This window comes from Phyllobates terribilis, unplaced genomic scaffold (assembly GCF_046119375.1).
Source record: "Phyllobates terribilis strain yellow unplaced genomic scaffold, ASM4611937v1 Scaffold_40__1_contigs__length_11209783, whole genome shotgun sequence".
In the NCBI taxonomy this organism is placed as follows: Eukaryota; Metazoa; Chordata; class Amphibia; order Anura; family Dendrobatidae; genus Phyllobates; species Phyllobates terribilis.
The window spans coordinates 7,090,002-7,114,589 of record NW_027362800.1 but is presented as its reverse complement, the minus strand read 5'-3'; the positions used below and the strand labels follow the sequence as shown (position 1 = coordinate 7,114,589).

Below are 24,588 nucleotides of genomic sequence, written 5' to 3'. Positions count from 1 at the left end.
ACTGTTGCTTATGGCGGTCTCTGTGAGCTTCTCAGTGACATTCAGCCATCCAGGTATCCCGCCTGCAGTAGACGGAATGTGGCAATGGAACGCTGGCTGCGCGTGTCATAATAGGCTCTGAGCCTTTATATACCTGCGCACAGCAGCAGCCACCTTCAGTCTGCTGCTGGACAGCCAGCAGCAGCAGCAGCAGGAGAGGTAATTAATCAGCAACCCTCCTGCTAAGGGTAGACAGCTGCTCGTTCCACCCCCCCCCCCGCCTTAATTGGTTCTCCTCCCTTCCAACGGTGTTGAGGCGGGTGGGAACAGCCGGGGGTTGAGGGTACTGTGCTAAAAGAGGTGGAGTTATGCAGATCTAAAACGCGTGGATTGCAGCAGCAGCAAGCCGAAAAGTGCAGGCATGTGAGGGATCTAGAGGTTGACAGCATGTCTTCTTAACGGGAGTCCAGGTGGCCATCTCCACAAATGGACTTTTCAGAATCCTTGGGTGGCACCGTAGTCGGAAACCAATTCTGGTTATCGCTTCTCGTCCTTTTGGCTAAGATCAAGTGTAGTATCTGTTCTTATCAGTTTAATATCTGATACGTCCCCTATCTGGGGACCATATATTAAATGGATTTTTAGAACAGGGAGATGGAAAAAGAGCTTGCTCTGTCCACTCCACGCATTGACCTGGTATTGCAGTATCTCCAGGACCGGTGCACCCCTTCTTTAATGCAGTTTCTAAAATCAGAAAGAATTGAATTCAATGCTTTTTGTTCATTTTGCTTGTTTGTCGGATTTTGGGATGGACTCTTTGGCTTTGCTTTTCTTCTCCTCATTGGATTTTTCATGTTAAAAGTTGCAGAAGCCAGATGACAAGCTCATTTTGGTTCAACTTCAGCAACTGTGCATTGCATTGCCATGTAATGTAATGTAATGCAATGCTATCTATCTAGCTCTCCCTCTATACTTCCTTTTGGATAAACAGACATATTAGGCAAGCATTTTGGAGCTTTCACCTAAATAACTACAGGTGGTGAGATAAGCTGCACAATATAATTGACCTTTCAGTATATTGTTGCACACACACCATCTATTTAGCAAATGCCCTTGTTATCAACAGCAGCCTTTTAAACTCACCTGAGCTAACAGGTATGTGAGCTGGTTACTCTGCTGCGCTTAAAATTTCTTTTTTGGTTTGCTACAATGCCTTTTCTGAAACGTTGTCTCCCTCTGCTGGAACACTGACTTCTTTCATTTAATGCCTGCAGACTATAAAAGAGAAACCAACCCAAAAAGTTTGGTTGATTAGTCTGTGGCATTCTTTTAAACTGTTGCTTATGGCGGTCTCTGTGAGCTTCTCAGTGACATTCAGCCATCCAGGTATCCCGCCTGCAGTAGACGGAATGTGGCAATGGAACGCTGGCTGCGCGTGTCATAATAGGCTCTGAGCCTTTATATACCTGCGCACAGCAGCAGCCACCTTCAGTCTGCTGCTGGACAGCCAGCAGCAGCAGCAGCAGGAGAGGTAATTAATCAGCAACCCTCCTGCTAAGGGTAGACAGCTGCTCGTTCCACCCCCCCCCCCGCCTTAATTGGTTCTCCTCCCTTCCAACGGTGTTGAGGCGGGTGGGAACAGCCGGGGGTTGAGGGTACTGTGCTAAAAGAGGTGGAGTTATGCAGATCTAAAACGCGTGGATTGCAGCAGCAGCAAGCCGAAAAGTGCAGGCATGTGAGGGATCTAGAGGTTGACAGCATGTCTTCTTAACGGGAGTCCAGGTGGCCATCTCCACAAATGGACTTTTCAGAATCCTTGGGTGGCACCGTAGTCGGAAACCAATTCTGGTTATCGCTTCTCGGCCTTTTGGCTAAGATCAAGTGTAGTATCTGTTCTTATCAGTTTAATATCTGATACGTCCCCTATCTGGGGACCATATATTAAATGGATTTTTAGAACAGGGAGATGGAAAAAGAGCTTGCTCTGTCCACTCCACGCATTGACCTGGTATTGCAGTATCTCCAGGATCGGTGCACCCCTTCTTTAATGCAGTTTCTAAAATCAGAAAGAATTGAATTCAATGCTTTTTGTTCATTTTGCTTGTTTGTCGGATTTTGGGATGGACTCTTTGGCTTTGCTTTTCTTCTCCTCATTGGATTTTTCATGTTAAAAGTTGCAGAAGCCAGATGACAAGCTCATTTTGGTTCAACTTCAGCAACTGTGCATTGCATTGCCATGTAATGTAATGTAATGCAATGCTATCTATCTAGCTCTCCCTCTATACTTCCTTTTGGATAAACAGACATATTAGGCAAGCATTTTGGAGCTTTCACCTAAATAACTACAGGTGGTGAGATAAGCTGCACAATATAATTGACCTTTCAGTATATTGTTGCACACACACCATCTATTTAGCAAATGCCCTTGTTATCAACAGCAGCCTTTTAAACTCACCTGAGCTAACAGGTATGTGAGCTGGTTACTCTGCTGCGCTTAAAATTTCTTTTTTGGTTTGCTACAATGCCTTTTCTGAAATGTTGTCTCCCTCTGCTGGAACACTGACTTCTTTCATTTAATGCCTGCAGACTATAAAAGAGAAACCAACCCAAAAAGTTTGGTTGATTAGTCTGTGGCATTCTTTTAAACTGTTGCTTATGGCGGTCTCTGTGAGCTTCTCAGTGACATTCAGCCATCCAGGTATCCCGCCTGCAGTAGACGGAATGTGGCAATGGAACGCTGGCTGCGCGTGTCATAATAGGCTCTGAGCCTTTATATACCTGCGCACAGCAGCAGCCACCTTTAGTCTGCTGCTGGACAGCCAGCAGCAGCAGCAGCAGGAGAGGTAATTAATCAGCAACCCTCCTGCTAAGGGTAGACAGCTGCTCGTTCCACCCCCACCCCCCGCCTTAATTGGTTCTCCTCTCTTCCAACGGTGTTGAGGCGGGTGGGAACAGCCGGGGGTTGAGGGTACTGTGCTAAAAGAGGTGGAGTTATGCAGATCTAAAACGCGTGGATTGCAGCAGCAGCAAGCCGAAAAGTGCAGGCATGTGAGGGATCTAGAGGTTGACAGCATGTCTTCTTAACGGGAGTCCAGGTGGCCATCTCCACAAATGGACTTTTCAGAATCCTTGGGTGGCACCGTAGTGGGAAACCAATTCTGGTTATCGCTTCTCGGCCTTTTGGCTAAGATCAAGTGTAGTATATGTTCTTATCAGTTTAATATCTGATACGTCCCCTATCTGGGGACCATATATTAAATGGATTTTTAGAACAGGGAGATGGAAAAAGAGCTTGCTCTGTCCACTCCACGCATTGACCTGGTATTGCAGTATCTCCAGGACCGGTGCACCCCTTCTTTAATGCAGTTTCTAAAATCAGAAAGAATTGAATTCAATGCTTTTTGTTCATTTTGCTTGTTTGTCGGATTTTGGGATGGACTCTTTGGCTTTGCTTTTCTTCTCCTCATTGGATTTTTCATGTTAAAAGTTGCAGAAGCCAGATGACAAGCTCATTTTGGTTCAACTTCAGCAACTGTGCATTGCATTGCCATGTAATGTAATGTAATGCAATGCTATCTATCTAGCTCTCCCTCTATACTTCCTTTTGGATAAACAGACATATTAGGCAAGCATTTTGGAGCTTTCACCTAAATAACTACAGGTGGTGAGATAAGCTGCACAATATAATTGACCTTTCAGTATATTGTTGCACACACACCATCTATTTAGCAAATGCCCTTGTTATCAACAGCAGCCTTTTAAACTCACCTGAGCTAACAGGTATGTGAGCTGGTTACTCTGCTGCGCTTAAAATTTCTTTTTTGGTTTGCTACAATGCCTTTTCTGAAACGTTGTCTCCCTCTGCTGGAACACTGACTTCTTTCATTTAATGCCTGCAGACTATAAAAGAGAAACCAACCCAAAAAGTTTGGTTGATTAGTCTGTGGCATTCTTTTAAACTGTTGCTTATGGCGGTCTCTGTGAGCTTCTCAGTGACATTCAGCCATCCAGGTATCCCGCCTGCAGTAGACGGAATGTGGCAATGGAACGCTGGCTGCGCGTGTCATAATAGGCTCTGAGCCTTTATATACCTGCGCACAGCAGCAGCCACCTTCAGTCTGCTGCTGGACAGCCAGCAGCAGCAGCAGCAGGAGAGGTAATTAATCAGCAACCCTCCTGCTAAGGGTAGACAGCTGCTCGTTCCACCCCCACCCCCCCGCCTTAATTGGTTCTCCTCCCTTCCAACGGTGTTGAGGCGGGTGGGAACAGCCGGGGGTTGAGGGTACTGTGCTAAAAGAGGTGGAGTTATGCAGATCTAAAACGCGTGGATTGCAGCAGCAGCAAGCCGAAAAGTGCAGGCATGTGAGGGATCTAGAGGTTGACAGCATGTCTTCTTAACGGGAGTCCAGGTGGCCATCTCCACAAATGGACTTTTCAGAATCCTTGGGTGGCACCGTAGTCGGAAACCAATTCTGGTTATCGCTTCTCGGCCTTTTGGCTAAGATCAAGTGTAGTATCTGTTCTTATCAGTTTAATATCTGATACGTCCCCTATCTGGGGACCATATATTAAATGGATTTTTAGAACAGGGAGATGGAAAAAGAGCTTGCTCTGTCCACTCCACGCATTGACCTGGTATTGCAGTATCTCCAGGATCGGTGCACCCCTTCTTTAATGCAGTTTCTAAAATCAGAAAGAATTGAATTCAATGCTTTTTGTTCATTTTGCTTGTTTGTCGGATTTTGGGATGGACTCTTTGGCTTTGCTTTTCTTCTCCTCATTGGATTTTTCATGTTAAAAGTTGCAGAAGCCAGATGACAAGCTCATTTTGGTTCAACTTCAGCAACTGTGCATTGCATTGCCATGTAATGTAATGTAATGCAATGCTATCTATCTAGCTCTCCCTCTATACTTCCTTTTGGATAAACAGACATATTAGGCAAGCATTTTGGAGCTTTCACCTAAATAACTACAGGTGGTGAGATAAGCTGCACAATATAATTGACCTTTCAGTATATTGTTGCACACACACCATCTATTTAGCAAATGCCCTTGTTATCAACAGCAGCCTTTTAAACTCACCTGAGCTAACAGGTATGTGAGCTGGTTACTCTGCTGCGCTTAAAATTTCTTTTTTGGTTTGCTACAATGCCTTTTCTGAAATGTTGTCTCCCTCTGCTGGAACACTGACTTCTTTCATTTAATGCCTGCAGACTATAAAAGAGAAACCAACCCAAAAAGTTTGGTTGATTAGTCTGTGACATTCTTTTAAACTGTTGCTTATGGCGGTCTCTGTGAGCTTCTCAGTGACATTCAGCCATCCAGGTATCCCGCCTGCAGTAGACGGAATGTGGCAATGGAACGCTGGCTGCGCGTGTCATAATAGGCTCTGAGCCTTTATATACCTGCGCACAGCAGCAGCCACCTTCAGTCTGCTGCTGGACAGCCAGCAGCAGCAGCAGCAGGAGAGGTAATTAATCAGCAACCCTCCTGCTAAGGGTAGACAGCTGCTCGTTCCACCCCCCCCCCCCCCGCCTTAATTGGTTCTCCTCCCTTCCAACGGTGTTGAGGCGGGTGGGAACAGCCGGGGGTTGAGGGTACTGTGCTAAAAGAGGTGGAGTTATGCAGATCTAAAACGCGTGGATTGCAGCAGCAGCAAGCCGAAAAGTGCAGGCATGTGAGGGATCTAGAGGTTGACAGCATGTCTTCTTAACGGGAGTCCAGGTGGCCATCTCCACAAATGGACTTTTCAGAATCCTTGGGTGGCACCGTAGTCGGAAACCAATTCTGGTTATCGCTTCTCTGCCTTTTGGCTAAGATCAAGTGTAGTATCTGTTCTTATCAGTTTAATATCTGATACGTCCCCTATCTGGGGACCATATATTAAATGGATTTTTAGAACAGGGAGATGGAAAAAGAGCTTGCTCTGTCCACTCCACGCATTGACCTGGTATTGCAGTATCTCCAGGACCTGTGCACCCCTTCTTTAATGCAGTTTCTAAAATCAGAAAGAATTGAATTCAATGCTTTTTGTTCATTTTGCTTGTTTGTCGGATTTTGGGATGGACTCTTTGGCTTTGCTTTTCTTCTCCTCATTGGATTTTTCATGTTAAAAGTTGCAGAAGCCAGATGACAAGCTCATTTTGGTTCAACTTCAGCAACTGTGCATTGCATTGCCATGTAATGTAATGTAATGCAATGCTATCTATCTAGCTCTCCCTCTATACTTCCTTTTGGATAAACAGACATATTAGGCAAGCATTTTTCAGCTTTCACCTAAATAACTACAGGTGGTGAGATAAGCTGCACAATATAATTGACCTTTCAGTATATTGTTGCACACACACCATCTATTTAGCAAATGCCCTTGTTATCAACAGCAGCCTTTTAAACTCACCTGAGCTAACAGGTATGTGAGCTGGTTACTCTGCTGCGCTTAAAATTTCTTTTTTGGTTTGCTACAATGCCTTTTCTGAAACGTTGTCTCCCTCTGCTGGAACACTGACTTCTTTCATTTAATGCCTGCAGACTATAAAAGAGAAACCAACCCAAAAAGTTTGGTTGATTAGTCTGTGGCATTCTTTTAAACTGTTGCTTATGGCGGTCTCTGTGAGCTTCTCAGTGACATTCAGCCATCCAGGTATCCCGCCTGCAGTAGACGGAATGTGGCAATGGAACGCTGGCTGCGCGTGTCATAATAGGCTCTGAGCCTTTATATACCTGCGCACAGCAGCAGCCACCTTTAGTCTGCTGCTGGACAGCCAGCAGCAGCAGCAGCAGGAGAGGTAATTAATCAGCAACCCTCCTGCTAAGGGTAGACAGCTGCTCGTTCCACCCCCACCCCCCGCCTTAATTGGTTCTCCTCTCTTCCAACGGTGTTGAGGCGGGTGGGAACAGCCGGGGGTTGAGGGTACTGTGCTAAAAGAGGTGGAGTTATGCAGATCTAAAACGCGTGGATTGCAGCAGCAGCAAGCCGAAAAGTGCAGGCATGTGAGGGATCTAGAGGTTGACAGCATGTCTTCTTAACGGGAGTCCAGGTGGCCATCTCCACAAATGGACTTTTCAGAATCCTTGGGTGGCACCGTAGTGGGAAACCAATTCTGGTTATCGCTTCTCGGCCTTTTGGCTAAGATCAAGTGTAGTATCTGTTCTTATCAGTTTAATATCTGATACGTCCCCTATCTGGGGACCATATATTAAATGGATTTTTAGAACAGGGAGATGGAAAAAGAGCTTGCTCTGTCCACTCCACGCATTGACCTGGTATTGCAGTATCTCCAGGACCGGTGCACCCCTTCTTTAATGCAGTTTCTAAAATCAGAAAGAATTGAATTCAATGCTTTTTGTTCATTTTGCTTGTTTGTCGGATTTTGGGATGGACTCTTTGGCTTTGCTTTTCTTCTCCTCATTGGATTTTTCATGTTAAAAGTTGCAGAAGCCAGATGACAAGCTCATTTTGGTTCAACTTCAGCAACTGTGCATTGCATTGCCATGTAATGTAATGTAATGCAATGCTATCTATCTAGCTCTCCCTCTATACTTCCTTTTGGATAAACAGACATATTAGGCAAGCATTTTGGAGCTTTCACCTAAATAACTACAGGTGGTGAGATAAGCTGCACAATATAATTGACCTTTCAGTATATTGTTGCACACACACCATCTATTTAGCAAATGCCCTTGTTATCAACAGCAGCCTTTTAAACTCACCTGAGCTAACAGGTATGTGAGCTGGTTACTCTGCTGCGCTTAAAATTTCTTTTTTGGTTTGCTACAATGCCTTTTCTGAAACGTTGTCTCCCTCTGCTGGAACACTGACTTCTTTCATTTAATGCCTGCAGACTATAAAAGAGAAACCAACCCAAAAAGTTTGGTTGATTAGTCTGTGGCATTCTTTTAAACTGTTGCTTATGGCGGTCTCTGTGAGCTTCTCAGTGACATTCAGCCATCCAGGTATCCCGCCTGCAGTAGACGGAATGTGGCAATGGAACGCTGGCTGCGCGTGTCATAATAGGCTCTGAGCCTTTATATACCTGCGCACAGCAGCAGCCACCTTCAGTCTGCTGCTGGACAGCCAGCAGCAGCAGCAGCAGGAGAGGTAATTAATCAGCAACCCTCCTGCTAAGGGTAGACAGCTGCTCGTTCCACCCCCACCCCCCGCCTTAATTGGTTCTCCTCTCTTCCAACGGTGTTGAGGCGGGTGGGAACAGCCGGGGGTTGAGGGTACTGTGCTAAAAGAGGTGGAGTTATGCAGATCTAAAACGCGTGTATTGCAGCAGCAGCAAGCCGAAAAGTGCAGGCATGTGAGGGATCTAGAGGTTGACAGCATGTCTTCTTAACGGGAGTCCAGGTGGCCATCTCCACAAATGGACTTTTCAGAATCCTTGGGTGGCACCGTAGTGGGAAACCAATTCTGGTTATCGCTTCTCGGCCTTTTGGCTAAGATCAAGTGTAGTATCTGTTCTTATCAGTTTAATATCTGATACGTCCCCTATCTGGGGACCATATATTAAATGGATTTTTAGAACAGGGAGATGGAAAAAGAGCTTGCTCTGTCCACTCCACGCATTGACCTGGTATTGCAGTATCTCCAGGACCGGTGCACCCCTTCTTTAATGCAGTTTCTAAAATCAGAAAGAATTGAATTCAATGCTTTTTGTTCATTTTGCTTGTTTGTCGGATTTTGGGATGGACTCTTTGGCTTTGCTTTTCTTCTCCTCATTGGATTTTTCATGTTAAAAGTTGCAGAAGCCAGATGACAAGCTCATTTTGGTTCAACTTCAGCAACTGTGCATTGCATTGCCATGTAATGTAATGTAATGCAATGCTATCTATCTAGCTCTCCCTCTATACTTCCTTTTGGATAAACAGACATATTAGGCAAGCATTTTGGAGCTTTCACCTAAATAACTACAGGTGGTGAGATAAGCTGCACAATATAATTGACCTTTCAGTATATTGTTGCACACACACCATCTATTTAGCAAATGCCCTTGTTATCAACAGCAGCCTTTTAAACTCACCTGAGCTAACAGGTATGTGAGCTGGTTACTCTGCTGAGCTTAAAATTTCTTTTTTGGTTTGCTACAATGCCTTTTCTGAAACGTTGTCTCCCTCTGCTGGAACACTGACTTCTTTCATTTAATGCCTGCAGACTATAAAAGAGAAACCAACCCAAAAAGTTTGGTTGATTAGTCTGTGGCATTCTTTTAAACTGTTGCTTATGGCGGTCTCTGTGAGCTTCTCAGTGACATTCAGCCATCCAGGTATCCCGCCTGCAGTAGACGGAATGTGGCAATGGAACGCTGGCTGCGCGTGTCATAATAGGCTCTGAGCCTTTATATACCTGCGCACAGCAGCAGCCACCTTCAGTCTGCTGCTGGACAGCCAGCAGCAGCAGCAGCAGGAGAGGTAATTAATCAGCAACCCTCCTGCTAAGGGTAGACAGCTGCTCGTTCCACCCCCCCCCCCCCGCCTTAATTGGTTCTCCTCCCTTCCAACGGTGTTGAGGCGGGTGGGAACAGCCGGGGGTTGAGGGTACTGTGCTAAAAGAGGTGGAGTTATGCAGATCTAAAACGCGTGGATTGCAGCAGCAGCAAGCCGAAAAGTGCAGGCATGTGAGGGATCTAGAGGTTGACAGCATGTCTTCTTAACGGGAGTCCAGGTGGCCATCTCCACAAATGGACTTTTCAGAATCCTTGGGTGGCACCGTAGTCGGAAACCAATTCTGGTTATCGCTTCTCTGCCTTTTGGCTAAGATCAAGTGTAGTATCTGTTCTTATCAGTTTAATATCTGATACGTCCCCTATCTGGGGACCATATATTAAATGGATTTTTAGAACAGGGAGATGGAAAAAGAGCTTGCTCTGTCCACTCCACGCATTGACCTGGTATTGCAGTATCTCCAGGACCTGTGCACCCCTTCTTTAATGCAGTTTCTAAAATCAGAAAGAATTGAATTCAATGCTTTTTGTTCATTTTGCTTGTTTGTCGGATTTTGGGATGGACTCTTTGGCTTTGCTTTTCTTCTCCTCATTGGATTTTTCATGTTAAAAGTTGCAGAAGCCAGATGACAAGCTCATTTTGGTTCAACTTCAGCAACTGTGCATTGCATTGCCATGTAATGTAATGTAATGCAATGCTATCTATCTAGCTCTCCCTCTATACTTCCTTTTGGATAAACAGACATATTAGGCAAGCATTTTGGAGCTTTCACCTAAATAACTACAGGTGGTGAGATAAGCTGCACAATATAATTGACCTTTCAGTATATTGTTGCACACACACCATCTATTTAGCAAATGCCCTTGTTATCAACAGCAGCCTTTTAAACTCACCTGAGCTAACAGGTATGTGAGCTGGTTACTCTGCTGCGCTTAAAATTTCTTTTTTGGTTTGCTACAATGCCTTTTCTGAAACGTTGTCTCCCTCTGCTGGAACACTGACTTCTTTCATTTAATGCCTGCAGACTATAAAAGAGAAACCAACCCAAAAAGTTTGGTTGATTAGTCTGTGGCATTCTTTTAAACTGTTGCTTATGGCGGTCTCTGTGAGCTTCTCAGTGACATTCAGCCATCCAGGTATCCCGCCTGCAGTAGACGGAATGTGGCAATGGAACGCTGGCTGCGCGTGTCATAATAGGCTCTGAGCCTTTATATACCTGCGCACAGCAGCAGCCACCTTCAGTCTGCTGCTGGACAGCCAGCAGCAGCAGCAGCAGGAGAGGTAATTAATCAGCAACCCTCCTGCTAAGGGTAGACAGCTGCTCGTTCCACCCCCACCCCCCGCCTTAATTGGTTCTCCTCTCTTCCAACGGTGTTGAGGCGGGTGGGAACAGCCGGGGGTTGAGGGTACTGTGCTAAAAGAGGTGGAGTTATGCAGATCTAAAACGCGTGGATTGCAGCAGCAGCAAGCCGAAAAGTGCAGGCATGTGAGGGATCTAGAGGTTGACAGCATGTCTTCTTAACGGGAGTCCAGGTGGCCATCTCCACAAATGGACTTTTCAGAATCCTTGGGTGGCACCGTAGTGGGAAACCAATTCTGGTTATCGCTTCTCGGCCTTTTGGCTAAGATCAAGTGTAGTATCTGTTCTTATCAGTTTAATATCTGATACGTCCCCTATCTGGGGACCATATATTAAATGGATTTTTAGAACAGGGAGATGGAAAAAGAGCTTGCTCTGTCCACTCCACGCATTGACCTGGTATTGCAGTATCTCCAGGACCGGTGCACCCCTTCTTTAATGCAGTTTCTAAAATCAGAAAGAATTGAATTCAATGCTTTTTGTTCATTTTGCTTGTTTGTCGGATTTTGGGATGGACTCTTTGGCTTTGCTTTTCTTCTCCTCATTGGATTTTTCATGTTAAAAGTTGCAGAAGCCAGATGACAAGCTCATTTTGGTTCAACTTCAGCAACTGTGCATTGCATTGCCATGTAATGTAATGTAATGCAATGCTATCTATCTAGCTCTCCCTCTATACTTCCTTTTGGATAAACAGACATATTAGGCAAGCATTTTGGAGCTTTCACCTAAATAACTACAGGTGGTGAGATAAGCTGCACAATATAATTGACCTTTCAGTATATTGTTGCACACACACCATCTATTTAGCAAATGCCCTTGTTATCAACAGCAGCCTTTTAAACTCACCTGAGCTAACAGGTATGTGAGCTGGTTACTCTGCTGAGCTTAAAATTTCTTTTTTGGTTTGCTACAATGCCTTTTCTGAAACGTTGTCTCCCTCTGCTGGAACACTGACTTCTTTCATTTAATGCCTGCAGACTATAAAAGAGAAACCAACCCAAAAAGTTTGGTTGATTAGTCTGTGGCATTCTTTTAAACTGTTGCTTATGGCGGTCTCTGTGAGCTTCTCAGTGACATTCAGCCATCCAGGTATCCCGCCTGCAGTAGACGGAATGTGGCAATGGAACGCTGGCTGCGCGTGTCATAATAGGCTCTGAGCCTTTATATACCTGCGCACAGCAGCAGCCACCTTCAGTCTGCTGCTGGACAGCCAGCAGCAGCAGCAGCAGGAGAGGTAATTAATCAGCAACCCTCCTGCTAAGGGTAGACAGCTGCTCGTTCCACCCCCCCCCCCGCCTTAATTGGTTCTCCTCCCTTCCAACGGTGTTGAGGCGGGTGGGAACAGTCGGGGGTTGAGGGTACTGTGCTAAAAGAGGTGGAGTTATGCAGATCTAAAACGCGTGGATTGCAGCAGCAGCAAGCCGAAAAGTGCAGGCATGTGAGGGATCTAGAGGTTGACAGCATGTCTTCTTAACGGGAGTCCAGGTGGCCATCTCCACAAATGGACTTTTCAGAATCCTTGGGTGGCACCGTAGTCGGAAACCAATTCTGGTTATCGCTTCTCGGCCTTTTGGCTAAGATCAAGTGTAGTATCTGTTCTTATCAGTTTAATATCTGATACGTCCCCTATCTGGGGACCATATATTAAATGGATTTTTAGAACAGGGAGATGGAAAAAGAGCTTGCTCTGTCCACTCCACGCATTGACCTGGTATTGCAGTATCTCCAGGACCGGTGCACCCCTTCTTTAATGCAGTTTCTAAAATCAGAAAGAATTGAATTCAATGCTTTTTGTTCATTTTGCTTGTTTGTCGGATTTTGGGATGGACTCTTTGGCTTTGCTTTTCTTCTCCTCATTGGATTTTTCATGTTAAAAGTTGCAGAAGCCAGATGACAAGCTCATTTTGGTTCAACTTCAGCAACTGTGCATTGCATTGCCATGTAATGTAATGTAATGCAATGCTATCTATCTAGCTCTCCCTCTATACTTCCTTTTGGATAAACAGACATATTAGGCAAGCATTTTGGAGCTTTCACCTAAATAACTACAGGTGGTGAGATAAGCTGCACAATATAATTGACCTTTCAGTATATTGTTGCACACACACCATCTATTTAGCAAATGCCCTTGTTATCAACAGCAGCCTTTTAAACTCACCTGAGCTAACAGGTATGTGAGCTGGTTACTCTGCTGCGCTTAAAATTTCTTTTTTGGTTTGCTACAATGCCTTTTCTGAAACGTTGTCTCCCTCTGCTGGAACACTGACTTCTTTCATTTAATGCCTGCAGACTATAAAAGAGAAACCAACCCAAAAAGTTTGGTTGATTAGTCTGTGGCATTCTTTTAAACTGTTGCTTATGGCGGTCTCTGTGAGCTTCTCAGTGACATTCAGCCATCCAGGTATCCCGCCTGCAGTAGACGGAATGTGGCAATGGAACGCTGGCTGCGCGTGTCATAATAGGCTCTGAGCCTTTATATACCTGCGCACAGCAGCAGCCACCTTCAGTCTGCTGCTGGACAGCCAGCAGCAGCAGCAGCAGGAGAGGTAATTAATCAGCAACCCTCCTGCTAAGGGTAGACAGCTGCTCGTTCCACCCCCCCCCCGCCTTAATTGGTTCTCCTCCCTTCCAACGGTGTTGAGGCGGGTGGGAACAGCCGGGGGTTGAGGGTACTGTGCTAAAAGAGGTGGAGTTATGCAGATCTAAAACGCGTGGATTGCAGCAGCAGCAAGCCGAAAAGTGCAGGCATGTGAGGGATCTAGAGGTTGACAGCATGTCTTCTTAACGGGAGTCCAGGTGGCCATCTCCACAAATGGACTTTTCAGAATCCTTGGGTGGCACCGTAGTCGGAAACCAATTCTGGTTATCGCTTCTCGGCCTTTTGGCTAAGATCAAGTGTAGTATCTGTTCTTATCAGTTTAATATCTGATACGTCCCCTATCTGGGGACCATATATTAAATGGATTTTTAGAACAGGGAGATGGAAAAAGAGCTTGCTCTGTCCACTCCACGCATTGACCTGGTATTGCAGTATCTCCAGGACCGGTGCACCCCTTCTTTAATGCAGTTTCTAAAATCAGAAAGAATTGAATTCAATGCTTTTTGTTCATTTTGCTTGTTTGTCGGATTTTGGGATGGACTCTTTGGCTTTGCTTTTCTTCTCCTCATTGGATTTTTCATGTTAAAAGTTGCAGAAGCCAGATGACAAGCTCATTTTGGTTCAACTTCAGCAACTGTGCATTGCATTGCCATGTAATGTAATGTAATGCAATGCTATCTATCTAGCTCTCCCTCTATACTTCCTTTTGGATAAACAGACATATTAGGCAAGCATTTTGGAGCTTTCACCTAAATAACTACAGGTGGTGAGATAAGCTGCACAATATAATTGACCTTTCAGTATATTGTTGCACACACACCATCTATTTAGCAAATGCCCTTGTTATCAACAGCAGCCTTTTAAACTCACCTGAGCTAACAGGTATGTGAGCTGGTTACTCTGCTGCGCTTAAAATTTCTTTTTTGGTTTGCTACAATGCCTTTTCTGAAACGTTGTCTCCCTCTGCTGGAACACTGACTTCTTTCATTTAATGCCTGCAGACTATAAAAGAGAAACCAACCCAAAAAGTTTGGTTGATTAGTCTGTGGCATTCTTTTAAACTGTTGCTTATGGCGGTCTCTGTGAGCTTCTCAGTGACATTCAGCCATCCAGGTATCCCGCCTGCAGTAGACGGAATGTGGCAATGGAACGCTGGCTGCGCGTGTCATAATAGGCTCTGAGCCTTTATATACCTGCGCACAGCAGCAGCCACCTTCAGTCTGCTGCTGGACAGCCAGCAGCAGCAGCAGGAGAGGTAAGTAATCAGCAACCCTCCTGCTAAGGGTAGACAGCTGCTCGTTCCACCCCCCCCCCCCCCCGCCTTAATTGGTTCTCCTCCCTTCCAACGGTGTTGAGGCGGGTGGGAACAGCCGGGGGTTGAGGGTACTGTGCTAAAAGAGGTGGAGTTATGCAGATCTAAAACGCGTGGATTGCAGCAGCAGCAAGCCGAAAAGTGCAGGCATGTGAGGGATCTAGAGGTTGACAGCATGTCTTCTTAACTGGAGTCCAGGTGGCCATCTCCACAAATGGACTTTTCAGAATCCTTGGGTGGCACCGTAGTCGGAAACCAATTCTGGTTATCGCTTCTCGGCCTTTTGGCTAAGATCAAGTGTAGTATCTGTTCTTATCAGTTTAATATCTGATACGTCCCCTATCTGGGGACCATATATTAAATGGATTTTTAGAACAGGGAGATGGAAAAAGAGCTTGCTCTGTCCACTCCACGCATTGACCTGGTATTGCAGTATCTCCAGGACCGGTGCACCCCTTCTTTAATGCAGTTTCTAAAATCAGAAAGAATTGAATTCAATGCTTTTTGTTCATTTTGCTTGTTTGTCGGATTTTGGGATGGACTCTTTGGCTTTGCTTTTCTTCTCCTCATTGGATTTTTCATGTTAAAAGTTGCAGAAGCCAGATGACAAGCTCATTTTGGTTCAACTTCAGCAACTGTGCATTGCACTGCCATGTAATGTAATGTAATGCAATGCTATCTATCTAGCTCTCCCTCTATACTTCCTTTTGGATAAACAGACATATTAGGCAAGCATTTTGGAGCTTTCACCTAAATAACTACAGGTGGTGAGATAAGCTGCACAATATAATTGACCTTTCAGTATATTGTTGCACACACACCTTCTATTTAGCAAATGCCCTTGTTATCAACAGCAGCCTTTTAAACTCACCTGAGCTAACAGGTATGTGAGCTGGTTACTCTGCTGCGCTTAAAATTTCTTTTTTGGTTTGCTACAATGCCTTTTCTGAAACGTTGTCTCCCTCTGCTGGAACACTGACTTCTTTCATTTAATGCCTGCAGACTATAAAAGAGAAACCAACCCAAAAAGTTTGGTTGATTAGTCTGTGGCATTCTTTTAAACTGTTGCTTATGGCGGTCTCTGTGAGCTTCTCAGTGACATTCAGCCATCCAGGTATCCCGCCTGCAGTAGACGGAATGTGGCAATGGAACGCTGGCTGCGCGTGTCATAATAGGCTCTGAGCCTTTATATACCTGCGCACAGCAGCAGCCACCTTCAGTCTGCTGCTGGACAGCCAGCAGCAGCAGCAGCAGGAGAGGTAATTAATCAGCAACCCTCCTGCTAAGGGTAGACAGCTGCTCGTTCCACCCCCCCCCCCGCCTTAATTGGTTCTCCTCCCTTCCAACGGTGTTGAGGCGGGTGGGAACAGCCGGGGGTTGAGGGTACTGTGCTAAAAGAGGTGGAGTTATGCAGATCTAAAACGCGTGGATTGCAGCAGCAGCAAGCCGAAAAGTGCAGGCATGTGAGGGATCTAGAGGTTGACAGCATGTCTTCTTAACGGGAGTCCAGGTGGCCATCTCCACAAATGGACTTTTCAGAATCCTTGGGTGGCACCGTAGTCGGAAACCAATTCTGGTTATCACTTCTCGGCCTTTTGGCTAAGATCAAGTGTAGTATCTGTTCTTATCAGTTTAATATCTGATACGTCCCCTATCTGGGGACCATATATTAAATGGATTTTTAGAACAGGGAGATGGAAAAAGAGCTTGCTCTGTCCACTCCACGCATTGACCTGGTATTGCAGTATCTCCAGGACCGGTGCACCCCTTCTTTAATGCAGTTTCTAAAATCAGAAAGAATTGAATTCAATGCTTTTTGTTCATTTTGCTTGTTTGTCGGATTTTGGGATGGACTCTTTGGCTTTGCTTTTCTTCTCCTCATTGGATTTTTCATGTTAAAAGTTGCAGAAGCCAGATGACAAGCTCATTTTGGTTCAACTTCAGCAACTGTGCATTGCATTGCCATGTAATGTAATGTAATGCAATGCTATCTATCTAGCTCTCCCTCTATACTTCCTTTTGGATAAACAGACATATTAGGCAAGCATTTTGGAGCTTTCACCTAAATAACTACAGGTGGTGAGATAAGCTGCACAATATAATTGACCTTTCAGTATATTGTTGCACACACACCATCTATTTAGCAAATGCCCTTGTTATCAACAGCAGCCTTTTAAACTCACCTGAGCTAACAGGTATGTGAGCTGGTTACTCTGCTGCGCTTAAAATTTCTTTTTTGCTTTGCTACAATGCCTTTTCTGAAACGTTGTCTCCCTCTGCTGGAACACTGACTTCTTTCATTTAATGCCTGCAGACTATAAAAGAGAAACCAACCCAAAAAATTTGGTTGATTAGTCTGTGGCATTCTTTTAAACTGTTGCTTATGGCGGTCTCTGTGAGCTTCTCAGTGACATTCAGCCATCCAGGTATCCCGCCTGCAGTAGACGGAATGTGGCAATGGAACGCTGGCTGCGCGTGTCATAATAGGCTCTGAGCCTTTATATACCTGCGCACAGCAGCAGCCACCTTCAGTCTGCTGCTGGACAGCCAGCAGCAGCAGCAGCAGGAGAGGTAATTAATCAGCAACCCTCCTGCTAAGGGTAGACAGCTGCTCGTTCCACCCCCCCCCCGCCTTAATTGGTTCTCCTCCCTTCCAACGGTGTTGAGGCGGGTGGGAACAGCCGGGGGTTGAGGGTACTGTGCTAAAAGAGGTGGAGTTATGCAGATCTAAAACGCGTGGATTGCAGCAGCAGCAAGCCGAAAAGTGCAGGCATGTGAGGGATCTAGAGGTTGACAGCATGTCTTCTTAACGGGAGTCCAGGTGGCCATCTCCACAAATGGACTTTTCAGAATCCTTGGGTGGCACCGTAGTCGGAAACCAATTCTGGTTATCGCTTCTCGGCCTTTTGGCTAAGATCAAGTGAAGTATCTGTTCTTATCAGTTTAATATCTGATACGTCCCCTATCTGGGGACCATATATTAAATGAATTTTTAGAACAAGGAGATGGAAAAAGAGCTTGCTCTGTCCACTCCACGCATTGACCTGGTATTGCAGTATCTCCAGGACCGGTGCACCCCTTCTTTAATGCAGTTTCTAAAATCAGAAAGAATTGAATTCAATGCTTTTTGTTCATTTTGCTTGTTTGTCGGATTTTGGGATGGACTCTTTGGCTTTGCTTTTCTTCTCCTCATTGGATTTTTCATGTTAAAAGTTGCAGAAGCCAGATGACAAGCTCATTTTGGTTCAACTTCAGCAACTGTGCATTGCATTGCCATGTAATGTAATGTAATGCAATGCTATCTATCTAGCTCTCCCTCTATACTTCCTTTTGGATAAACAGACATATTAGGCAAGCATTTTGGAGCTTTCACCTAAATAACTACAGGTGGTGAGATAAGCTGCACAATATAATTGACCTTTCAGTATATTGTTGCACACACACCATCTATTTAGCAAATGCCCTTGTTATCAACAGCAGCCTTTTAAACTCACCTGAGCTAACAGGTATGTGAGCTGGTTACTCTGCTGCGCTTAAAATTTCTTTTTTGGTTTGCTACAATGCCTTTTCTGAAACGTTGTCTCCCTCTGCTGGAACACTGACTTCTTTCATTTAATGCCTGCAGACTATAAAAGAGAAACCAACCCAAAAAGTTTGGTTAATTAGTCTGTGGCATTCTTTTAAACTGTTGCTTATGGCGGTCTCTGTGAGCTTCTCAGTGACATTCAGCCATCCAGGTATCCCGCCTGCAGTAGACGGAATGTGGCAATGGAGCGCTGGCTGCGCGTGTCATAATAGGCTCTGAGCCTTTATATACCTGCGCACAGCAGCAGCCACCTTCAGTCTGCTGCTGGACAGCCAGCAGCAGCAGCAGCAGGAGAGGTAATTAATCAGCAACCCTCCTGCTAAGGGTAGACAGCTGCTCGTTCCACCCCCCCCCCCGCCTTAATTGGTTCTCCTCCCTTCCAACGGTGTTGAGGCGGGTGGGAACAGCCGGGGGTTGAGGGTACTGTGCTAAAAGAGGTGGAGTTATGCAGATCTAAAACGCGTGGATTGCAGCAGCAGCAAGCCGAAAAGTGCAGGCATGTGAGGGATCTAGAGGTTGACAGCATGTCTTCTTAACGGGAGTCCAGGTGGCCATCTCCACAAATGGACTTTTCAGAATCCTTGGGTGGCACCGTAGTCGGAAACCAATTCTGGTTATCGCTTCTCGGCCTTTTGGCTAAGATCAAGTGTAGTATCTGTTCTTATCAGTTTAATATCTGATACGTCCCCTATCTGGGGACCATATATTAAATGGATTTTTAGAACAGGGAGATGGAAAAAGAGCTTGCTCTGTCCACTCCACGCATTGACCTGGTATTGCAGTATCTCCAGGACCGGTGCACCCCTTCTTTAATGCAGTTTCTAAAATCAGAAAGAATTGAATTCAATGCTTTTTGTTCATTTTGCTTGTTTGTCGGATTTTGGGATGGACTCTTTGGCTTTGCTTTTCTTCTCCTCATTGGATTTTTCATGTTAAAAGTTGCAGAAGCCAGATGACAAGCTCATTTTGGTTCAACTTCAGCAACTGTGCATTGCATTGCCATGTAATGTAATGTAATGCAATGCTATCTATCTAGCTCTCCCTCTATACTTCCTTTTGGATAAACAGACATATTAGGCAAGCATTTTGGAGCTTTCACCTAAATAACTACAGGTGGTGAGATAAGCTGCACAATATAATTGACCTTTCAGTATATTGTTGCACACACACCATCTATTTAGCAAATGCCCTTGTTATCAACAGCAGCCTTTTAAACTCACCTGAGCTAACAGGTATGTGAGCTGGTTACTCTGCTGCGCTTAAAATTTCTTTTTTGGTTTGCTACAATGCCTTTTCTGAAACGTTGTCTCCCTCTGCTGGAACACTGACTTCTTTCATTTAATGCCTGCAGACTATAAAAGAGAAACCAACCCAAAAAGTTTGGTTGATTAGTCTGTGGCATTCTTTTAAACTTTTGCTTATGGCGGTCTCTGTGAGCTTCTCAGTGACATTCAGCCATCCAGGTATCCCGCCTGCAGTAGACGGAATGTGGCAATGGAACGTTGGCTGCGCGTGTCATAATAGGCTCTGAGCCTTTATATACCTGCGCACAGCAGCAGCCACCTTCAGTCTGCTGCTGGACAGCCAGCAGCAGCAGCAGCAGGAGAGGTAATTAATCAGCAACCCTCCTGCTAAGGGTAGACAGCTGCTCGTTCCACCCCCCCCCCCGCCTTAATTGGTTCTCCTCCCTTCCAACGGTGTTGAGGCGGGTGGGAACAGCCGGGGGTTGAGGGTACTGTGCTAAAAGAGGTGGAGTTATGCAGATCTAAAACGTGTGGATTGCAGCAGCAGCAAGCCGAAAAGTGCAGGCATGTGAGGGATCTAGAGGTTGACAGCATGTCTTCTTAACGGGAGTCCATGTGGCCATCTCCACAAATGGACTTTTCAGAATCCTTGGGTGGCACCGTAGTCGGAAACCAATTCTGGTTATCGCTTCTCGGCCTTTTGGCTAAGATCAAGTGTAGTATCTGTTCTTATCAGTTTAATATCTGATACGTCCCCTATCTGGGGACCATATATTAAATGGATTTTTAGAACAGGGAGATGGAAAAAGAGCTTGCTCTGTCCACTCCACGCATTGACCTGGTATTGCAGTATCTCCAGGACCGGTGCACCCCTTCTTTAATGCAGTTTCTAAAATCAGAAAGAATTGAATTCAATGCTTTTTGTTCATTTTGCTTGTTTGTTGGATTTTGGGATGGACTCTTTGGCTTTGCTTTTCTTCTCCTCATTGGATTTTTCATGTTAAAAGTTGCAGAAGCCAGATGACAAGCTCATTTTGGTTCAACTTCAGCAACTGTGCATTGCATTGCCATGTAATGTAATGTAATGCAATGCTATCTATCTAGCTCTCCCTCTATACTTCCTTTTGGATAAACAGACATATTAGGCAAGCATTTTGGAGCTTTCACCTAAATAACTACAGGTGGTGAGATAAGCTGCACAATATAATTGACCTTTCAGTATATTGTTGCACACACACCATCTATTTAGCAAATGCCCTTGTTATCAACAGCAGCCTTTTAAACTCACCTGAGCTAACAGGTATGTGAGCTGGTTACTCTGCTGCGCTTAAAATTTCTTTTTTGGTTTGCTACAATGCCTTTTCTGAAACGTTGTCTCCCTCTGCTGGAACACTGACTTCTTTCATTTAATGCCTGCAGACTATAAAAGAGAAACCAACCCAAAAAGTTTGGTTGATTAGTCTGTGGCATTCTTTTAAACTGTTGCTTATGGCGGTCTCTGTGAGCTTCTCAGTGACATTCAGCCATCCAGGTATCCCGCCTGCAGTAGACGGAATGTGGCAATGGAACGCTGGCTGCGCGTGTCATAATAGGCTCTGAGCCTTTATATACCTGCGCACAGCAGCAGCCACCTTCAGTCTGCTGCTGGACAGCCAGCAGCAGCAGCAGCAGGAGAGGTAATTAATCAGCAACCCTCCTGCTAAGGGTAGACAGCTGCTCGTTCCACCCCCCCCCCGCCTTAATTGGTTCTCCTCCCTTCCAACGGTGTTGAGGCGGGTGGGAACAGCCGGGGGTTGAGGGTACTGTGCTAAAAGAGGTGGAGTTATGCAGATCTAAAACGCGTGGATTGCAGCAGCAGCAAGCCGAAAAGTGCAGGCATGTGAGGGATCTAGAGGTTGACAGCATGTCTTCTTAACGGGAGTCCAGGTGGCCATCTCCACAAATGGACTTTTCAGAATCCTTGGGTGGCACCGTAGTCGGAAACCAATTCTGGTTATCGCTTCTCGGCCTTTTGGCTAAGATCAAGTGTAGTATCTGTTCTTATCAGTTTAATATCTGATACGTCCCCTATCTGGGGACCATATATTAAATGGATTTTTAGAACAGGGAGATGGAAAAAGAGCTTGCTCTGTCCACTCCACGCATTGACCTGGTATTGCAGTATCTCCAGGACCGGTGCACCCCTTCTTTAATGCAGTTTCTAAAATCAGAAAGAATTGAATTCAATGCTTTTTGTTCATTTTGCTTGTTTGTCGGATTTTGGGATGGACTCTTTGGCTTTGCTTTTCTTCTCCTTATTGGATTTTTCATGTTAAAAGTTGCAGAAGCCAGATGACAAGCTCATTTTGGTTCAACTTCAGTAACTGTGCATTGCATTGCCATGTAATGTAATGTAATGCAATGCTATCTATCTAGCTCTCCCTCTATACTTCCTTTTGGATAAACAGACATATTAGGCAAGCATTTTGGAGCTTTCACCTAAATAACTACAGGTGGTGAGATAAGCTGCACAATATAATTGACCTTTCAGTATATTGTTGCACACACACCATCTATTTAGCAAATGCCCTTGTTATCAACAGCAGCCTTTTAAACTCACCTGAGCTAACAGGTATGTGAGCTGGTTACTCTGCTGCGCTTAAAATTTCTTTTTTGGTTTGCTACAATGCCTTTTCTGAAACGTTGTCTCCCTCTGCTGGAACACTGACTTCTTTCATTTAATGCCTGCAGACTATAAAAGAGAAACCAACCCAAAAAGTTTGGTTGATTAGTCTGTGGCATTCTTTTAAACTGTTGCTTATGGCGGTCTCTGTGAGCTTCTCAGTGACATTCAGCCATCCAGGTATCCCGCCTGCAGTAGACGGAATGTGGCAATGGAACGCTGGCTGCGCGTGTCATAATAGGCTCTGAGCCTTTATATACCTGCGCACAGCAGCAGCCACCTTCAGTCTGCTGCTGGACAGCCAGCAGCAGCAGCAGCAGGAGAGGTAATTAATCAGCAACCCTCCTGCTAAGGGTAGACAGCTGCTCGTTCCACCCCCCCCCCCGCCTTAATTGGTTCTCCTCCCTTCCAACGGTGTTGAGGCGGGTGGGAACAGCCGGGGGTTGACGGTACTGTGCTAAAAGAGGTGGAGTTATGCAGATCTAAAACGCGTGGATTGCAGCAGCAGCAAGCCGAAAAGTGCAGGCATGTGAGGGATCTAGAGGTTGACAGCATGTCTTCTTAACGGGAGTCCAGGAGGCCATCTCCACAAATGGACTTTTCAGAATCCTTGGGTGGCACCGTAGTCGGAAACCAATTCTGGTTATCGCTTCTCGGCCTTTTGGCTAAGATCAAGTGTAGTATCTGTTCTTATCAGTTTAATATCTGATACGTCCCCTATCTGGGGACCATATATTAAATGGATTTTTAGAACAGGGAGATGGAAAAAGAGCTTGCTCTGTCCACTCCACGCATTGACCTGGTATTGCAGTATCTCCAGGACCGGTGCACCCCTTCTTTAATGCAGTTTCTAAAATCAGAAAGAATTGAATTCAATGCTTTTTGTTCATTTTGCTTGTTTGTCGGATTTTGGGATGGACTCTTTGGCTTTGCTTTTCTTCTCCTCATTGGATTTTTCATGTTAAAAGTTGCAGAAGCCAGATGACAAGCTCATTTTGGTTCAACTTCAGCAACTGTGCATTGCATTGCCATGTAATGTAATGTAATGCAATCCTATCTATCTAGCTCTCCCTCTATACTTCCTTTTGGATAAACAGACATATTAGGCAAGCATTTTGGAGCTTTCACCTAAATAACTACAGGTGGTGAGATAAGCTGCACAATATAATTGACCTTTCAGTATATTGTTGCACACACACCATCTATTTAGCAAATGCCCTTGTTATCAACAGCAGCCTTTTAAACTCACCTGAGCTAACAGGTATGTGAGCTGGTTACTCTGCTGCGCTTAAAATTTCTTTTTTGGTTTGCTACAATGCCTTTTCTGAAACGTTGTCTCCCTCTGCTGGAACACTGACTTCTTTCATTTAAAGCCTGCAGACTATAAAAGAGAAACCAACCCAAAAAGTTTGGTTGATTAGTCTGTGGCATTCTTTTAAACTGTTGCTTATGGCGGTCTCTGTGAGCTTCTCAGTGACATTCAGCCATCCAGGTATCCCGCCTGCAGTAGACGGAATGTGGCAATGGAACGCTGGCTGCGCGTGTCATAATAGGCTCTGAGCCTTTATATACCTGCGCACAGCAGCAGCCACCTTCAGTCTGCTGCTGGACAGCCAGCAGCAGCAGCAGGAGAGGTAATTAATCAGCAACCCTCCTGCTAAGGGTAGACAGCTGCTCGTTCCACCCCCCCCCCCGCCTTAATTGGTTCTCCTCCCTTCCAACGGTGTTGAGGCGGGTGGGAACAGCCGGGGGTTGAGGGTACTGTGCTAAAAGAGGTGGAGTTATGCAGATCTAAAACGCGTGGATTGCAGCAGCAGCAAGCCGAAAAGTGCAGGCATGTGAGGGATCTAGAGGTTGACAGCATGTCTTCTTAACGGGAGTCCAGGTGGCCATCTCCACAAATGGACTTTTCAGAATCCTTGGGTGGCACCGTAGTCGGAAACCAATTCTGGTTATTGCTTCTCGGCCTTTTGGCTAAGATCAAGTGTAGTATCTGTTCTTATCAGTTTAATATCTGATACGTCCCCTATCTGGGGACCATATATTAAATGGATTTTTAGAACAGGGAGATGGAAAAAGAGCTTGCTCTGTCCACTCCACGCATTGACCTGGTATTGCAGTATCTCCAGGACCGGTGCACCCCTTCTTTAATGCAGTTTCTAAAATCAGAAAGAATTGAATTCAATGCTTTTTGTTCATTTTGCTTGTTTGTCGGATTTTGGGATGGACTCTTTGGCTTTGCTTTTCTTCTCCTCATTGGATTTTTCATGTTAAAAGTTGCAGAAGCCAGATGACAAGCTCATTTTGGTTCAACTTCAGCAACTGTGCATTGCATTGCCATGTAATGTAATGTAATGCAATGCTATCTATCTAGCTCTCCCTCTATACTTCCTTTTGGATAA

At 45.2% G+C, this 24,588-nt stretch overlaps 19 non-coding genes across 19 annotated transcripts; all 19 read left to right on the top strand.

The window, feature by feature from the left end:
• The first annotated feature begins 518 nt into the window (after nucleotides 1-518).
• On the top strand, nucleotides 519-709 carry LOC141185450 (U2 spliceosomal RNA). Its single transcript, XR_012260112.1, has one exon. It is a non-coding gene; the product is annotated as a U2 spliceosomal RNA (small nuclear RNA).
• Nucleotides 710-1,830: 1,121 nt separating this feature from the next.
• Nucleotides 1,831-2,021, top strand: LOC141189527 (U2 spliceosomal RNA). Its single transcript, XR_012263582.1, has one exon. It is a non-coding gene; the product is annotated as a U2 spliceosomal RNA (small nuclear RNA).
• Nucleotides 2,022-3,143: 1,122 nt separating this feature from the next.
• On the top strand, nucleotides 3,144-3,334 carry LOC141184942 (U2 spliceosomal RNA). Its single transcript, XR_012259650.1, has one exon. It is a non-coding gene; the product is annotated as a U2 spliceosomal RNA (small nuclear RNA).
• A 1,123-nt stretch (nucleotides 3,335-4,457) lies between these two features.
• Nucleotides 4,458-4,648, top strand: LOC141189411 (U2 spliceosomal RNA). Its single transcript, XR_012263471.1, has one exon. It is a non-coding gene; the product is annotated as a U2 spliceosomal RNA (small nuclear RNA).
• Nucleotides 4,649-5,772: 1,124 nt separating this feature from the next.
• On the top strand, nucleotides 5,773-5,963 carry LOC141184714 (U2 spliceosomal RNA). The gene has a single exon (XR_012259443.1). It is a non-coding gene; the product is annotated as a U2 spliceosomal RNA (small nuclear RNA).
• A 1,122-nt stretch (nucleotides 5,964-7,085) lies between these two features.
• Nucleotides 7,086-7,276, top strand: LOC141188967 (U2 spliceosomal RNA). Its single transcript, XR_012263041.1, has one exon. It is a non-coding gene; the product is annotated as a U2 spliceosomal RNA (small nuclear RNA).
• Nucleotides 7,277-8,398: 1,122 nt separating this feature from the next.
• Nucleotides 8,399-8,589, top strand: LOC141188966 (U2 spliceosomal RNA). Its single transcript, XR_012263040.1, has one exon. It is a non-coding gene; the product is annotated as a U2 spliceosomal RNA (small nuclear RNA).
• A 1,123-nt stretch (nucleotides 8,590-9,712) lies between these two features.
• Nucleotides 9,713-9,903, top strand: LOC141184713 (U2 spliceosomal RNA). The gene has a single exon (XR_012259442.1). It is a non-coding gene; the product is annotated as a U2 spliceosomal RNA (small nuclear RNA).
• Nucleotides 9,904-11,025: 1,122 nt separating this feature from the next.
• On the top strand, nucleotides 11,026-11,216 carry LOC141188965 (U2 spliceosomal RNA). Its single transcript, XR_012263039.1, has one exon. It is a non-coding gene; the product is annotated as a U2 spliceosomal RNA (small nuclear RNA).
• A 1,121-nt stretch (nucleotides 11,217-12,337) lies between these two features.
• Nucleotides 12,338-12,528, top strand: LOC141188964 (U2 spliceosomal RNA). Its single transcript, XR_012263038.1, has one exon. It is a non-coding gene; the product is annotated as a U2 spliceosomal RNA (small nuclear RNA).
• Nucleotides 12,529-13,648: 1,120 nt separating this feature from the next.
• LOC141188963 (U2 spliceosomal RNA) lies at nucleotides 13,649-13,839 on the top strand. Its single transcript, XR_012263037.1, has one exon. It is a non-coding gene; the product is annotated as a U2 spliceosomal RNA (small nuclear RNA).
• A 1,122-nt stretch (nucleotides 13,840-14,961) lies between these two features.
• LOC141188962 (U2 spliceosomal RNA) lies at nucleotides 14,962-15,152 on the top strand. The gene has a single exon (XR_012263036.1). It is a non-coding gene; the product is annotated as a U2 spliceosomal RNA (small nuclear RNA).
• Nucleotides 15,153-16,273: 1,121 nt separating this feature from the next.
• On the top strand, nucleotides 16,274-16,464 carry LOC141191352 (U2 spliceosomal RNA). Its single transcript, XR_012265349.1, has one exon. It is a non-coding gene; the product is annotated as a U2 spliceosomal RNA (small nuclear RNA).
• A 1,120-nt stretch (nucleotides 16,465-17,584) lies between these two features.
• On the top strand, nucleotides 17,585-17,775 carry LOC141184654 (U2 spliceosomal RNA). The gene has a single exon (XR_012259389.1). It is a non-coding gene; the product is annotated as a U2 spliceosomal RNA (small nuclear RNA).
• A 1,121-nt stretch (nucleotides 17,776-18,896) lies between these two features.
• Nucleotides 18,897-19,087, top strand: LOC141188960 (U2 spliceosomal RNA). The gene has a single exon (XR_012263035.1). It is a non-coding gene; the product is annotated as a U2 spliceosomal RNA (small nuclear RNA).
• A 1,121-nt stretch (nucleotides 19,088-20,208) lies between these two features.
• LOC141188959 (U2 spliceosomal RNA) lies at nucleotides 20,209-20,399 on the top strand. Its single transcript, XR_012263034.1, has one exon. It is a non-coding gene; the product is annotated as a U2 spliceosomal RNA (small nuclear RNA).
• Nucleotides 20,400-21,519: 1,120 nt separating this feature from the next.
• On the top strand, nucleotides 21,520-21,710 carry LOC141188957 (U2 spliceosomal RNA). Its single transcript, XR_012263032.1, has one exon. It is a non-coding gene; the product is annotated as a U2 spliceosomal RNA (small nuclear RNA).
• Nucleotides 21,711-22,831: 1,121 nt separating this feature from the next.
• On the top strand, nucleotides 22,832-23,022 carry LOC141188956 (U2 spliceosomal RNA). Its single transcript, XR_012263031.1, has one exon. It is a non-coding gene; the product is annotated as a U2 spliceosomal RNA (small nuclear RNA).
• A 1,118-nt stretch (nucleotides 23,023-24,140) lies between these two features.
• On the top strand, nucleotides 24,141-24,331 carry LOC141191337 (U2 spliceosomal RNA). Its single transcript, XR_012265334.1, has one exon. It is a non-coding gene; the product is annotated as a U2 spliceosomal RNA (small nuclear RNA).
• Nucleotides 24,332-24,588: the final 257 nt, after the last annotated feature.